Source organism: Myxocyprinus asiaticus, chromosome 43 (genome assembly GCF_019703515.2).
Source record: "Myxocyprinus asiaticus isolate MX2 ecotype Aquarium Trade chromosome 43, UBuf_Myxa_2, whole genome shotgun sequence".
Taxonomy (NCBI): Eukaryota; Metazoa; Chordata; class Actinopteri; order Cypriniformes; family Catostomidae; genus Myxocyprinus; species Myxocyprinus asiaticus.
In genome coordinates this window covers 5067506-5080849 of record NC_059386.1, presented here as the reverse complement: position 1 = coordinate 5080849, position 13344 = coordinate 5067506, and the positions used below count along the sequence as shown (strand labels likewise).

Sequence of the window (13344 nt, the reverse complement as noted above, 5' to 3'; positions counted from 1 at the left end):
ACTTCACTGTAAATTGCAGCAACACCTCCTCCTCGACCCCTCAGACGAGGCTCATATTTATAACAATAACCTGGGGGAGTAGATTCATTTAAACTAATTGTGTATTCATCTGGTTCAAGCCAGGTCCAAACTGTGATCTGTAATAATTTCATTTACAATTAGTGCTTTGGTTGAAAGAGATCTAATGTTTAGTAGCCCTACCTTTATATGATGTTTACCTTCAATTTTTATTTTTTATTTTCAAGTTTTACCTTAATAAATTGTTTTCTAAATGATACAGTTTTTAGTTGTTGTTGTTTATGTGACTTGTGTGACATCTTAAGGCAGCTAGCAGATGTTCATATTAGCCAGTTTGTCTTCTTTCTGACCTGGGCCCCAATTAGTCAAATACTATCACTATGAGCCATATTACTAGAGAGGAGAGCGGCACCTTCCATGGAGGGATGGAGTCCATCTCTCTTTAGCAGGTCAGGTCTACCCCAAAAACTCTTCCAATTTTCTATAAATCCTACGCTATTCTCCGGACACCACTCAGACATTCAGCCATTCAGTGACACTAATCTACTATAAACCTTGTCACCAAGATGAGCAGGGAGGGGGCCAGAGCATATTACAGTGTCTGACATCATTTTTGCAAGTTCACACATCGCTTTAACATTATCTTTAGTAATCTTTGACTGGCGAAGCCAGACATCATTAGTGCCAACATGAATAACAATTTTAGAACATTTAGCATTAGCCAGCACCTGTAAATTTAATCTGATGTCAGATGCCCGAGCCCCCGAAATGCATTTAACAATAGTGGCTGGAGTCTCTATTTCCACGATCATTACAATGGAATCTCCTATAACAAGGGCGCTTTCAACATGATTCTCAGTGGGTGCATCACTGAGTGGAAAGAATCGATTGGAAATCCTAACAGGAATGGGAGAGTGGTGTCGCTTTGCTGAGAATGCCGCCGAGACGTCACCTAAACACCCTGCTGCAGGGGCTCTTCATCCGGAACCAAAGTGTGTGTGTTGCTCGCTGTTCTGCCCCCACCCGAAACAGTATCTACCGGCTTCTCTTTCTCACTGACCTCCACTAGCATTCAGATGCATGTCTCTAATTCATTAACCTTCTCCATCAGCCTGACTAATTCCTTACATTTATCACATGTAAATCCCTCACTGCTGATGGAAGAAGCTATAGTAAACATGTGGCATGCAATGCAAGAAGCAATAACATGAGCGGATACCATGACTTACCGCAATTGTTTGTTGTTGTTGTTGTTGTTATGGTTGTTCTTGAGCAGCAAGTGTTTGAGATCAATGTGAAACCCTTATGCAATGGTTTGCTGTTGTTGTGGTGGTTCCTAATCTGCAGAGGTTTGAGAATGATGCAATAATCAGTGTAAAACACAGAGGAGAAAATGAATGCACGCAGTCGAAATGCGAGATGTAGACAAGCGGAAAACAAAGAAAAGAAAAAAGAAAAGAAAACGGGTGTGCACGGTAATATACATGCAGTTGAAACAGTAGAAAAGCGGGAAAAAACTAAGTATGCGGTAAAATATCAAAGGATAAAACAATGAATGTAGAGGAATAAGCTATGCTAAACAGGCTAGTAAGTTACAAACAAACACAGACTCATGCAACATAGTTGTGAAGTGAACTTTTCACATTTATTGTAATTATTTACTTTTTGGTGGAAACATTCAAAGCATACCCTTCCTGAATGCGAACACATATGGGAAAAAGTGTTGTTTTCCCTAGACATAATTTGCCAAGACATGGTGGGGCTAGAAATACTTTCTGCAAAGTATTTGTATGTGGAAGTAAATCAACTTTTCAATTACATCATTGCCCTGTAATAGCTTTGTTTCAGATGCTTCCATTGTATGCAGATCTGTTCAGGGCTTTAAATAAAGTCCACATCTTCTAGCTATTTTGATGTTGTGACACTTCTCAGTGGAAGGATGAGGCGAGAAGCAGATTTCCTGGTTCAGGTAGGCGTTTTTATTTTCCTTACTGCAGCACATACACACTCTCAGGGCTTTACGTTGTTGGAAACCACAGTCTAAAAAAATCCACAAACTAGCTTACACAATAAACTCTCAGATTTGTAATCGTAGTAACTTCTAACTTCATAGTCCATGCCCAGGCTCTCCCCCGTCTAAGTGCTGTGTGGCTCTATTTATGCCGCTCTCCCCGTGCTCACTGAAATTAGAGACAGGTGTTAGACATAATTTAGCTCAGGTGTAAGCACCCTTACCGCTTTCTCTCTCTCCGGTGAGATGCTTGACCAAGCCCCCGCTGCCACAGATGTCTTCGCCATTCCTTGTTTTTTGTCTGTCCATGCATTTAAGAAAGTTAATCTATGTCACGCATCACCTTTGTCTTTACAAGCATGCCCACAATGCCGAGGCCAATTGTGGTCTGATTAATGTGTATACATGCAAGATGAAGCTGAACTATAATTGCATTACCTAGGTCTGTAAGTCTGACTTCGGAAAAATTAGGCTGGTACGCTTTAAGTTGGCTGTCACTCCCGTAAATCACCAAAAATGAAGTTAAGCCAGTTAAGCCAAACTCTGTGTTTAAAGAACGGGATTAAGCACTCAAAAGAGGAGTGGCAATCGTATTTAGCTGCAGTGTGTATGTAAGTCAAACCCCTTATATGAAGGTTCTGGTTTTCCTTCTTTTTTGAGGAACAAGGGCTTGTACATATACTGAGGAAGGAAGTGACCCTATGATGGTGCCTGTATGCAGGTGCATATATGAAATTCGCACTTTAAAGCATTTTAAAAACCCTCTGAGGAGCAATAGGGAACATTCATAGTTTAATAACCTCCTAACCTCTAACAGAAGTGCCCTTTGAGGCCTAGACTTCACACGTGGCTTCATGGGTTGAGTTTCAGTCTGGCTGTTTGGACTAGTGGTCAAATTATCAACAGATAGTTGGATGGCAATTGCTTCATTGCTCCACTTTTTGGATCTTTTATTATATGCCTGAGGATAAAAAAATAAATACAAAACAAATGGCAATGGATAAAGACAATTTTAGAGGTTAGACATTGGTCACGTTTACATGCACTTAAAAAAAAAAAAGGTTTATTCCAGGGTGTTTGCAGTAAGCTCCTTTCTGAAATGAAAGTTGTCATTTTTATTTGTATAGCGCTTTTCACAACACACACTGTTTCAAAGCAGCTTCATGCATTAACAGAAAATGAAACTGTTATATCTATAAAGTTTTAGAGTCATCATTGTGTAATTGTAAATTGTGTATATAAATAAATAATTAAATAATAATTGTATTTAGAACCCCAGTGAGCAAGCCAGAGGCAACTGTGGCAAGGAACACAAAACTCCATAAGATGTTAATGGAGAAAAATAACCTTGGGAGAAATCAGGCTCATTGTGGGGGCCAGTTCCCCTCTGGCTAACAGCATGAATATAATGCCAATATTTATGTGCAGTGCAAGTCATGGTTTAAAATTAGTAAACTAAGTAAGTTTAAAGGGCCATTTGTTTAAACAAAGATTTTGTATGAACTGTAAGATTAATGACTAATATCTTTGAAGTCCATTCTGGATTAACTGCAGAAGTTTACATAGATGCATTGTCCTTTGTTAGTTGGCTGATGAAGGCTTTTGCTGGCAATTAATTAATTGTCTATTTATTCCATTTCAGGAGAGTAGTCCATCTTTAGACCAAGGTTTTGCAGGCAGAGATGAGTGAGGTGCATCGCAGTTCAACCGGCCGGTCATTTTGGTGAGGTCTATCTTAAGTCCAAGGTTCAAGCAGTGGCATATGAAGTATCCCATATCTTATGGTTGGAGCTGGCATCAGTTCATCCTATGAAGTCCATCGTAATAGACTGAAGTGATGTCTGGCTGGCACCGGCTGCATTTAGTCATCATCACTCAGTGACACGTAGCAGTGGAGTCTGACACCAAACAGGAACAGAGCTAGATCTGGCCGGTTCTAGTCACCTCAGGATAGGAATTCTGAGGTTGAGACAGGGATACAAATAGAATAATATTAGCATAGATGCCATTCAATTTTTTGCAGAGTTATAGATCATGATATTTGTTTCTGATTCTGGCAGACCTAACTAAAGCAGCCTAATTGTGAGTTGATGGATAAATTAAGTTTATGCCTGGCTAAATACATGAGTCTTTAGTCTAGACTTAAACTCAGTGAGTGTGTCTGCATCCCGAACATTGTTAGGGAGACTATTCCATAGTTTAGGAGCCAAACAGGCAAAGGATCTACCTTCTTTTGTGGATTTTGATATTCTAGGAACTATTAACAGGCTAGAATTTTGCGATCGTAATGAACGTTATGGAATATAGCATGGTAGAAGGTCACTTAAGTACTGCAGAGCTAGACCATTCAAAGTTAGTGGAGTATTAGTGAACAAAAGTTTAGAAAGTTAGTTAACAAAATTTTTAAATTAATATTAAATTTAACAGGTAATTATAAAATGGGGCTAATATGAGCATATTTCTTGGTTCTAGTCAGCACTCTGTTTGTTGAATTTTGAACCAATTTAAGTTTATTTACTGAACTTGCTGGACATCTTCCCAGTAATGCATTACAATAATCTAGTCTTGAGGTCATGAACGCATTAATTTGTTTTTCCGCATCAGCAACAGAGAAAATGTGTCATAACTTAGCCATATTTCTGAGGTGGAAGAATGCTGTTCTACAAACATTGGAAATTAGATTTTCAAAGGACTTATATTAAATATAACACCTAAGTTCTTTGCTGTAGAAGATGATGCAACAGTCCATCCATCAAGAGTCAAATTATATTTTAATGGCTTATTTTTAGAGGTTTTTGGTCCAATAATTAGTACCTCTGTTTTGTCAGAATTGAGTAGAAGGAAATTTCTAGCCATCCAATCTTTGATTTCATTGATACACTGCTCATTTGGAGAATTGTGAAATTTTGTTGGGTTTCGAAGAAATATAAACTTGGGTACTGTCGGCAGAACAGTGGAAACTTATTCCACGATTCCTGATAATATATCCCAGGGGAAGCATATAAAAGGAGAAAAGCAGAGGCCCTAAAACTGATCCCTGTTGCACTCCATACTTACTTGATTTGACAATTCAAACAAAGTGGTAGCGCTCTGCTAATTAGGACCTAAACGATTCTAATGCAAGTCTACAAATGCCAACATAATTCTCAAGCCTATTCAAGAGAATGTCGTGATCTATGGTGTGGAAGGCAGCACTAAGATCTAAAAGCACTAGAAGAGAAATGCAGCTGCGATCAGATGATAGGAGCAAGTCATTTGTAGCACTTGTATGTGCAGTGTCTGTACTGTGGTGGGGCCTAAATCTTGACTGAGATTTTTCATATATACTATTTCTCTGTAGAAATTAACATAGTTGGGAGTACACTACCTTTTCTAGTATTTTTTACATACATTGGAGATTTGAAATCAGTCTATAATTAGCCAAGTCTCTAGGATCAAGTTGTGGCTTCTTAATAAGCAGTTTGATAACTGCCATTTTAAAGTTTCTTGGGACATGTCCTAAGGATAGTGAGGAGTTAATAATATTAAGAAGAGGTTCCGAGATTACAGGGAATACCTCTTTTAAGAGCTTAGTTGGTATTGGATCTAACATACATGTTGTGGCTTTTGATGTTTCGATAATTTTGTTAGCTCTTCATGACCTATGACAGTGAAGGATTGAAGCTACTTGTGAGGAAAATTATGAGACACTGTTTTCTGAGGTACAGTGATTGACTATTGCATAAGTTAAATTTTATATCTGATTATTTCAATTTTATCAGTAAAGAAATTCATGAAGTCATTACTATTGTGCTGCGACGGAATATCTGGTTCAGTTGAGGATTTATTCCTAACCAATTTAGCCACAGTACTGAATAAACACTTAGGATAGTTGTGGTTATTTTCAATGAGTTTGCTAAAATATGCTGACCTCACTAAGTTTATGTCTAGACTAAAGACTCATCTATTTAGCCAGGCATACACCTAATTTATCCATCAACTCACAATTAGGCTGCTTTAGTACGGTCTGCGGGAACCGGAAACATTTATCATGACCTATAACTCTGCAAAAAATTGAATGGCATCTACGCTAATATTATTCTATTTGTTTCCCTGTCTCAACCTCGGGATTCATATCCTGAGGTTACCAGAGCTGGCCAGATCCAACTCCACTACTATGCAGAGTGATGATGACTAAATGCAGCCGGTGCCACCCAGACAACACTTCAGTCTATTACGATAGACTTCAGAGGATGAACTGATGCCAGTTCCAACCATAAGACATGGAATACTTCATATGCCACTGCCTGAACCTTGGACTTAGGATAGACCTCACCTAAATGACCTGCCGGTTGAACTGCGATGCACCTCACTGGTCTCTGCCTGTATCACCTTGGTCTAATGATGGACTACACTCTTAAAATTAAATACATAGACTATCAATTTTATTGCCAACAAAAGACTTCATCAGCCAACTAACAAAGGAAAATACATCTATGTGAACTTCTGCAGTTAATCCAGGATGCACTTCAACGTCATTAGTCATTAATCTTACAGTCCATACAAAATCTTTGTTTAAACACAGGCCCTTAACACTTACTTAGTTTACTAAATTTAAACCATGACTTGCACTGCACATAAATAACTAATATTGGCATTATATTCATGCTGTTTATCCAGAGGGGAATTGTCCCCAACATTTTCTCCATTAACCCACATCTTATGGGGTTTTGTGTTCCTTGTCACAGTTGCCTTCGGCTTGGTGACTGGGGTTCTAAATACAATTATTATTTAATTATTTATTTTTATACATAATTTACAAACATATTTAATCAAACTACACAATGATAACTCTAAGACTTTATAGATATTACAGTTTCATTTTCTGTTAATGTGTTATTTTCTGTAAAGCTGCTTTGAAACGATGTGTGTTGCAAAACAAGATAAAGTGCTCACTGGAGACACCCGGCTCTGTGTTTCTATTGTTATGAGGACCGGTCATTAAATGTGTTAGCTGATGTGGTGACTCATGGCTGGTTTTGTACTTCTGAGAGCAAAGCAAGTGTGATGGCCAAAATGGTGACTATGATTTGTCTGCCTGAATGAACTCCTGTGACTTCCCAGTGATAACCTCACAACAACTTGTTTTCCTTTCTGATAATATCATAAGAGATCTCCTGTTGATTTGAGGGTAATGATTTCGCTCTTCAAGAAACTTAAAGGGATAGTTTACCTCAGAAAGTGTTTTGATTTTTTTTTATCCATAAATTTAGTCTATGGGGTCCAAAACTTTCAAGCTCCAAATAGGACATAAAGGCATTATAACAGTAATCCATACAACTCAAGTGGTTTAATCCATGTCTTCTGAAGCTATATGATAGCTTTGGAAGATAAATGGACCAAAATGTAAGTCCTTATTCTCTATAAATATTGACATCCGCAGTCTCCTTAGCGAGTATGACACTTCCTTGTACTGAATGACATCAGAATCAGAATCAGAAGCAGCTTTATTGCCAAGTATGCTTACACATACAAGGAATTTGTCTTGGTGACAGGAGCTTCCAGTGTACACTACAAAAACAATACAAAAACAGCAGCAAGATATAGTTCCCTATCTGTCACTCACTCGACGTTGTGTCGATGTAGTGACACTAGGGGTCACTCTTGGGAGCCCAAAACACCTCTGGTCTTTCATAAAAGGCCAATGAAAATTGGCGAGTGGTATTTACATACCACTCCCCCGGACATACTGGTATAAAAGGAGCTGGTATGCAACCACTCATTCAGATTTTCTCTTCGGAGCCGAACGGTCGATGCTCACTGAGCTGAATTCCCACGGCTGTTCATTCACCTCTGCTGGATCTGACGGTGCATTTCAGCGGCTTCTCCACCCTCTGCACTGGTGCACTGCAGAGAATGCCCCTGGGCGCTTTGGCAGAAATAAAAGAGTATATTCTAAAAAAGAGTATATTTCTCTAAAAGAGCGGCACACACGGAATGTCTTTTTAAAGATGCGTCTTTTTAAAGATGCCTTTCCGTTTGTGTGTTATTCCTGGTTGCGGTCGTTATCTCTCGCCTTCTGACAGCCACGATCACTGTCTTTCGTGTCTGGGCGCTGCCCACATGGAGACAGTATTCGTGGATGGGTCATGTACTCATTGCGAGAACACGTCCATGGCAAACGATGCGGTCGCGGCTTGCCTTCGTAAGAAAGCAAGCCACCCCAGAGGCTCCCCGCCTCAGTCCTTCTACCCACGGGTATGAGGCCAGCGCGGCTAGCACTGGGGGAGATTTGGGGACCCCAATGGGACCACCTCCACCGGGTATCCCCCCAAGGACCTCCCATTCCCCATCACGCTCGTCTGCCCCGATTGGGCTTCCGGATGAGTCCGCCAGCTCGTCTCATGGTGAGTTCGATCTCTTATTCGGATGCAGAAGCCTCAGCTGGGCTCCTCCCTTCAGGTGCGGTCGCCCAGTCACAGGCTGATGCGGAGATGACGGACATCCTTTCCCGGGCAGCCGCGAGCATCCGGCTAGAGTGGAACCCTCCGCTCTCCCCTGAACCCTCGCAGCTCAATGATTGGTTCGCTGCGCCGCTCACAGTCACACCCCGCCCCAGTTCCTTTCTTCCCGGAAGTGCATGAGGAGCTGACAAGGTCATGGGAGGCACGTTTTACTGCCCAGTCCTGAGCTTTCAGCTCCCTCGCCCTCACTACCCTCGATGGTGGGGCGGCCAAGGGCTATTTGGCAATCCCCCTGGTGGATAAGACAAAGCTCCCATCCAAGGCCTGTAGGTTTAAGTCATCCCTGACGGCCAAAGCCTACGGTGCCGCTGGCAAGCCGCCTCTGCCCTGCACGCCATGGCTCTCCTGCAAGTCCTCCAAACCAAGGCGCTAAAGAAACTGCACGAGGGTAGTTCCACCCCGGGATTGATGCAGGAGCTGCGCTCGGCGACCGACCTCGCTCTCTGGGCAACGAAGGTCACGGCGTGGTCTCTCGGGCGGGCGATGTCCACCTTGGTGGTCCAGGAGCGCCACCTCTGGCTCAACCTGGTCGAGATGGGAGAGGCCGACAAGGCACGGTTCCTTGCTGCCCCATTTCCCAGCTTGGCCTGTTCGGCGAAACCATTGAGGACTTTGCCCAGGAGTTCTCAGTGGTGAAGCAGCAGATGGAGGCTATCTGGCACATCCTGCCCCGGCGTGGCTCAGGATCTCGCACCCCATCTGCTCATTGCCAAGGGTATCCCCCTGCGGCCCAGCCCCAGCGTGGAGCCCACTGCAGTAAGCAGACACCACCCATCTCACGGTCGGCTGCCAAGAACCCACAAAAGGCTTCGAAGCGCCCCTGAGACGGGCAACCCAGGAACAACGAAACCCGCTGCTCTGGAGCTGGTAAGCAGACCACTCCATCCCCCGGTGGAGGGCCGGGAGGAGAATCTTTTGTTACCTTTTCTTTTAATTGCACCACATGCCCAAGTGGCTGCAGTACCCAAGAGTTCAGCAAGAGCGATTTCCTTGTTCCCTGGGTCACATACTCGGTGTGCACGGCCGTCATCACGACCACCGTCCACCACTCCATTTTGGCAGGTTTGGCACTCCAGTGGTGGTCTCCCCTCCCCTGCGTGCCTAGCTGTGGCACAAATCCGCCACCGATGTGACAGTCTCCACGGGTCATGAGGACAGGCCTCGTCCTCCTCGTCCCAGGCTGTTCCAGGTGCGGTCACAAGGAGCCAGATAAGTGCTTCGATGTCCCTGAACTCAGCATGGCCATGACATGGTGTGGCAACTCAGGCTCCGCCCCGCCGTGAGGCCCCACCCGCCGGTACATCTGATGAGATTGTCCCCTTGGTCCCCCTCACCCAGAGCTTGGACGCGTGGCTTGCGCTTTCCAACCCGTCGCGATGGTTGGTCCGGACCGTCCGACTCGTCTACGCGATTCAGTTCACCAGGTATCCGCCCAGGTTCAGTGGCATCCACTTTACCTCGGTGGAGGGCAAGAACGCCGCTGCCTTGCGCGCAGAGATCCCTACCCTCCTACGGAAGGATGCGATAGAGCCTGTCCCTCCAGCCGAGATGAAGAAGGGGTTTTACAGCCCCTACTTCATTGTACCGAAAAAAGGCGGTGGGTTATGGCCAATCTTGGACCTGCAAGTACTGAACTTTACACAGACTCCCGTTCAAGTTGCTGATGCAAAAACGCATTCTAGCGAGTGCCTGGCATCAAGGTTGGTTCGCGATGGTAGACCTGAAGGACGCGTACTTCCACATCTCGATTCTACCTCGACACAGACCCTTCCTGCGGTTTGCATTCGAGGGTCGGGCGTATCAGTACAAGGTCCTCCCTTTCGGCCTGTCCTTGTCCCCTCAATTCTTCACAAAGGTCACAGAGGCAGCCATTGTCCCGCTAAGGGAAGTGGGCATTCGCATCCTCAACTATCTCGATGATTAGCTGATCCTAGCTCACTCTCGGGATGTGTTGTGTGCATACAGGGACCTGGTGCTCTCGCACCTCAGCCGACTAGGGCTTTGGGTCAACTGGAAAAAGAGCAAGCTGCTCCCAGTTCAGAGCATCTCTTTTCTCTGCTTGGAGTTGGACTCAGTCTCGTTGATGGCGTGCCTCACGAATGAGCGCGCACAGTCAGTGCTGACCTGTTTAAAGGCGTTCAGACAGAAGACAGCGGTTCCACTGAATCTATTTCAGAGGCTCCTGGGGCATATGGCATCCTCAGCGGTGTCCACTCCGCTTGGGTTGATGCATATGAGACCGCTTCAGCACTGGCTTCAGACTCGAGTCCCGAGATGGGCATGGTGCCGTGGGACACATCGTGTGGCCATCACGCCGATCTGTCACCACCTCTTCAGCCCTTGGAACGACCTCACATTTCTACGGGCAGGCGTTACCCTAGAGCAGGTCTCTAGGCATGTCGTGGTTTTGACAGACACCTCCAAAATGGGCTGGGGTGCTGAATGCAACAGACATGCAGCTGCCGGCTCATGGACGGGCCCGCTGCTACATTGGCACATCAACTGCCTTGAGTTGCTGGCAATTCTGCTCACCCTGCGAAGGTTTCGGCCATTGGTCCAGGGCAAGCATGTGTTAGTTCGGACAGACAACACGGCGACGGTAGCATATGTCAACCGTCAAGGCGGTCTGCACTCCCGTTGTATGTCACAACTCGCCCGCCGTCTCCTCCTCTGGAGTCAGCAGCACCTCAAGTCGCTGCGAGCCACTCACATCCCGGGCGACCTCAACACTGCAGCGGACGCACTGTCATGACAGGTTATCCTCAGGGGAGAGTGGAGACTCCACCCTCAGGTGGTCCAGCTGATTTGGAGTTGATTCGGGCAGGCACAGGTAGACCTGTTCGCCTCCTAAAAATCCTCCCACTGCCTGCTCCGGTATGCCCTGACCGAGACACCTCTCGGTATAGACAAGCTGGCACATAGCTGACCCCCTGGACTTTGCAAATATGCGTTTCTCTAGTGAGCCTACTTGCAAGGTCAGGGAGGATGAGGAGCAGGTCATCCTGGTAGCACCCTACTGGCCCAACCAGACATGGTTCTCGGACCTCACGCTCCTCGTGACAGCCCCCCCGGCGAATTCCCCTGAGGAAGGACCTTCTTTCTCAGGGACGGGGCACCATCTGGCACCCGCAACCAGACCTCTGGAATCTCCATGTCTGGCCCCTGGACGGGACACAGAAGACTCAAGTGGCCTACCACCCGTGGTGGTAGACATGATCACTCAGGCTAGGGCCCCCTCTACGAGGCACCTGTATGCCTTTAAGTGGCATCTGTTAGTTAAGTGGTGTTCTTCCCGACATGAAGACCCCCAGAGATGCGCAGTCGGATCAGTGCTTTCCTTCCTGCAGGAGAGGTTGGAAGGGCGGCTGTCCCCCTCCACCTTGAAAGTGTATGTAGCCACTATAGTGGCACACCACGACACAGTGGACGGCAAGTCCTTAGGGAAGCACAACCTGATCATCAGGTTCCTGAGAGGTGCCAGGAGGTTGAATCCCTTCAGGCCGCGCCTTCTTCCCTCATGGGACCTCTCTGTAGTTCTTCAGGTTCTACAGAGAGCCCCCTTTGAGCCCTTGCAGTCAGCTGAGCTTAAGGCACTCTCTTTGAAGACTGCCCTCCTGACTGCGCTCACTTCCATCAAGAGGGTAGGAGACCTGCAAGCGTTCTCTGTCAGCGAAACGTGCCTGGAGTTCGGTCCGGGCTACTCTCACGTGATCCTGAGACCCCGACTGGGCTATGTGCCCAAGGTTCCCACAACCTCTTTTAGGGACCAGGTGGTGAACCTGCAAGCGCTGCCCCAGGAGGAGGCAGACCCAGCCCTGATGTTGCTGTGTCCGATGCACGCTTTACGCATCTATCTGGATCGCACGCAGAGCTTTAGAGTCTCTGAGCAGCTCTTTGTCTGCTTCGGTGGCCAGCAGAAAGGAAGCACTATCTCCAAGCAGAGGATCGCCCACTGGCTCATTGACGCCATAACAATGGCATATCACGCCCAGGACGTGCCGCCCCCAGCAGGGCTAGGAGCCCAATCTACCAGGGGTTTAGCGGCCTCCTGGGCCTTGACCAGTGGTGCCTCTCTAACAGACATTTGCAGAGTAGCGGGCTGGGCAACACCCAACACCTTTGGCAAGGTTTTACAATCTCCAGGTGGAACCGGTTTCATCCCGTGTAGTGGCACGCACAAGCAGGTAAGTCCGGGACAGCTGGCCGGGTGTATCACTTGCGCATGGCGCCTTTCACCTCCCCTGAGCTGAAGATGTGTGCTGTTGACTCCCAGTAGTGTTGACAAACTGTGTTCTCTGGATGATATCCTCCGAGACCTGTGGCAGAAGAGTTTGCGGAGAAACTCGCTGCTGGCTCATTACATGTGCTAACTAAGCCCTGTACTGGGGTAGGTGCTCCACATGTTGTGGTTCCCCATAGGTTCCCCATTTGCTAATTCGTTTCCCTGTTGGTAAAATGTGTCTTCCTTGGGCAGAGGCCCCTCTGCCCCAGTCACCATGTTTGTAGAAACTCCTTCCCCGTAGGGTAGGACCTACCACGGGACTTCTCCACGTGACATACTTCCGACAAAGTTCGGCAAGACCATGTGACGAATTTCCACTCAAAATACCCCCCCCCCTTTCTGAGCGGGGTGTGGTCTCCGCATTGTCTTCCCCTTGGGAGGGACACCCTCCTGCCACAACGCTGAACTACCCACTGAAATGGCCAGGACCTTGTCTCGGCTCCTCAGCACAAAACCTGAATGAGTGGTTGCATATCAGCTCCTTTTATACCCATATGTCCGGGGGAGTGGTATGCAGTACCACTTGCCAA

The 13344-nt window shown here is 46.1% G+C and overlaps 1 long non-coding RNA gene across 1 annotated transcript in view; it reads right to left on the bottom strand.

Moving 5' to 3' along the window:
- Positions 1-1886: 1886 nt before the first annotated feature.
- Positions 1887-13344, bottom strand: part of LOC127433294 (uncharacterized) — a 34840-nt gene continuing 23382 nt past the window's right edge. Inside the window, exon 3 of the long non-coding RNA XR_007895872.1 lies at positions 1887-3988. This is a non-coding gene — a long non-coding RNA (uncharacterized LOC127433294). The remainder of the gene's footprint in view (positions 3989-13344) is intronic.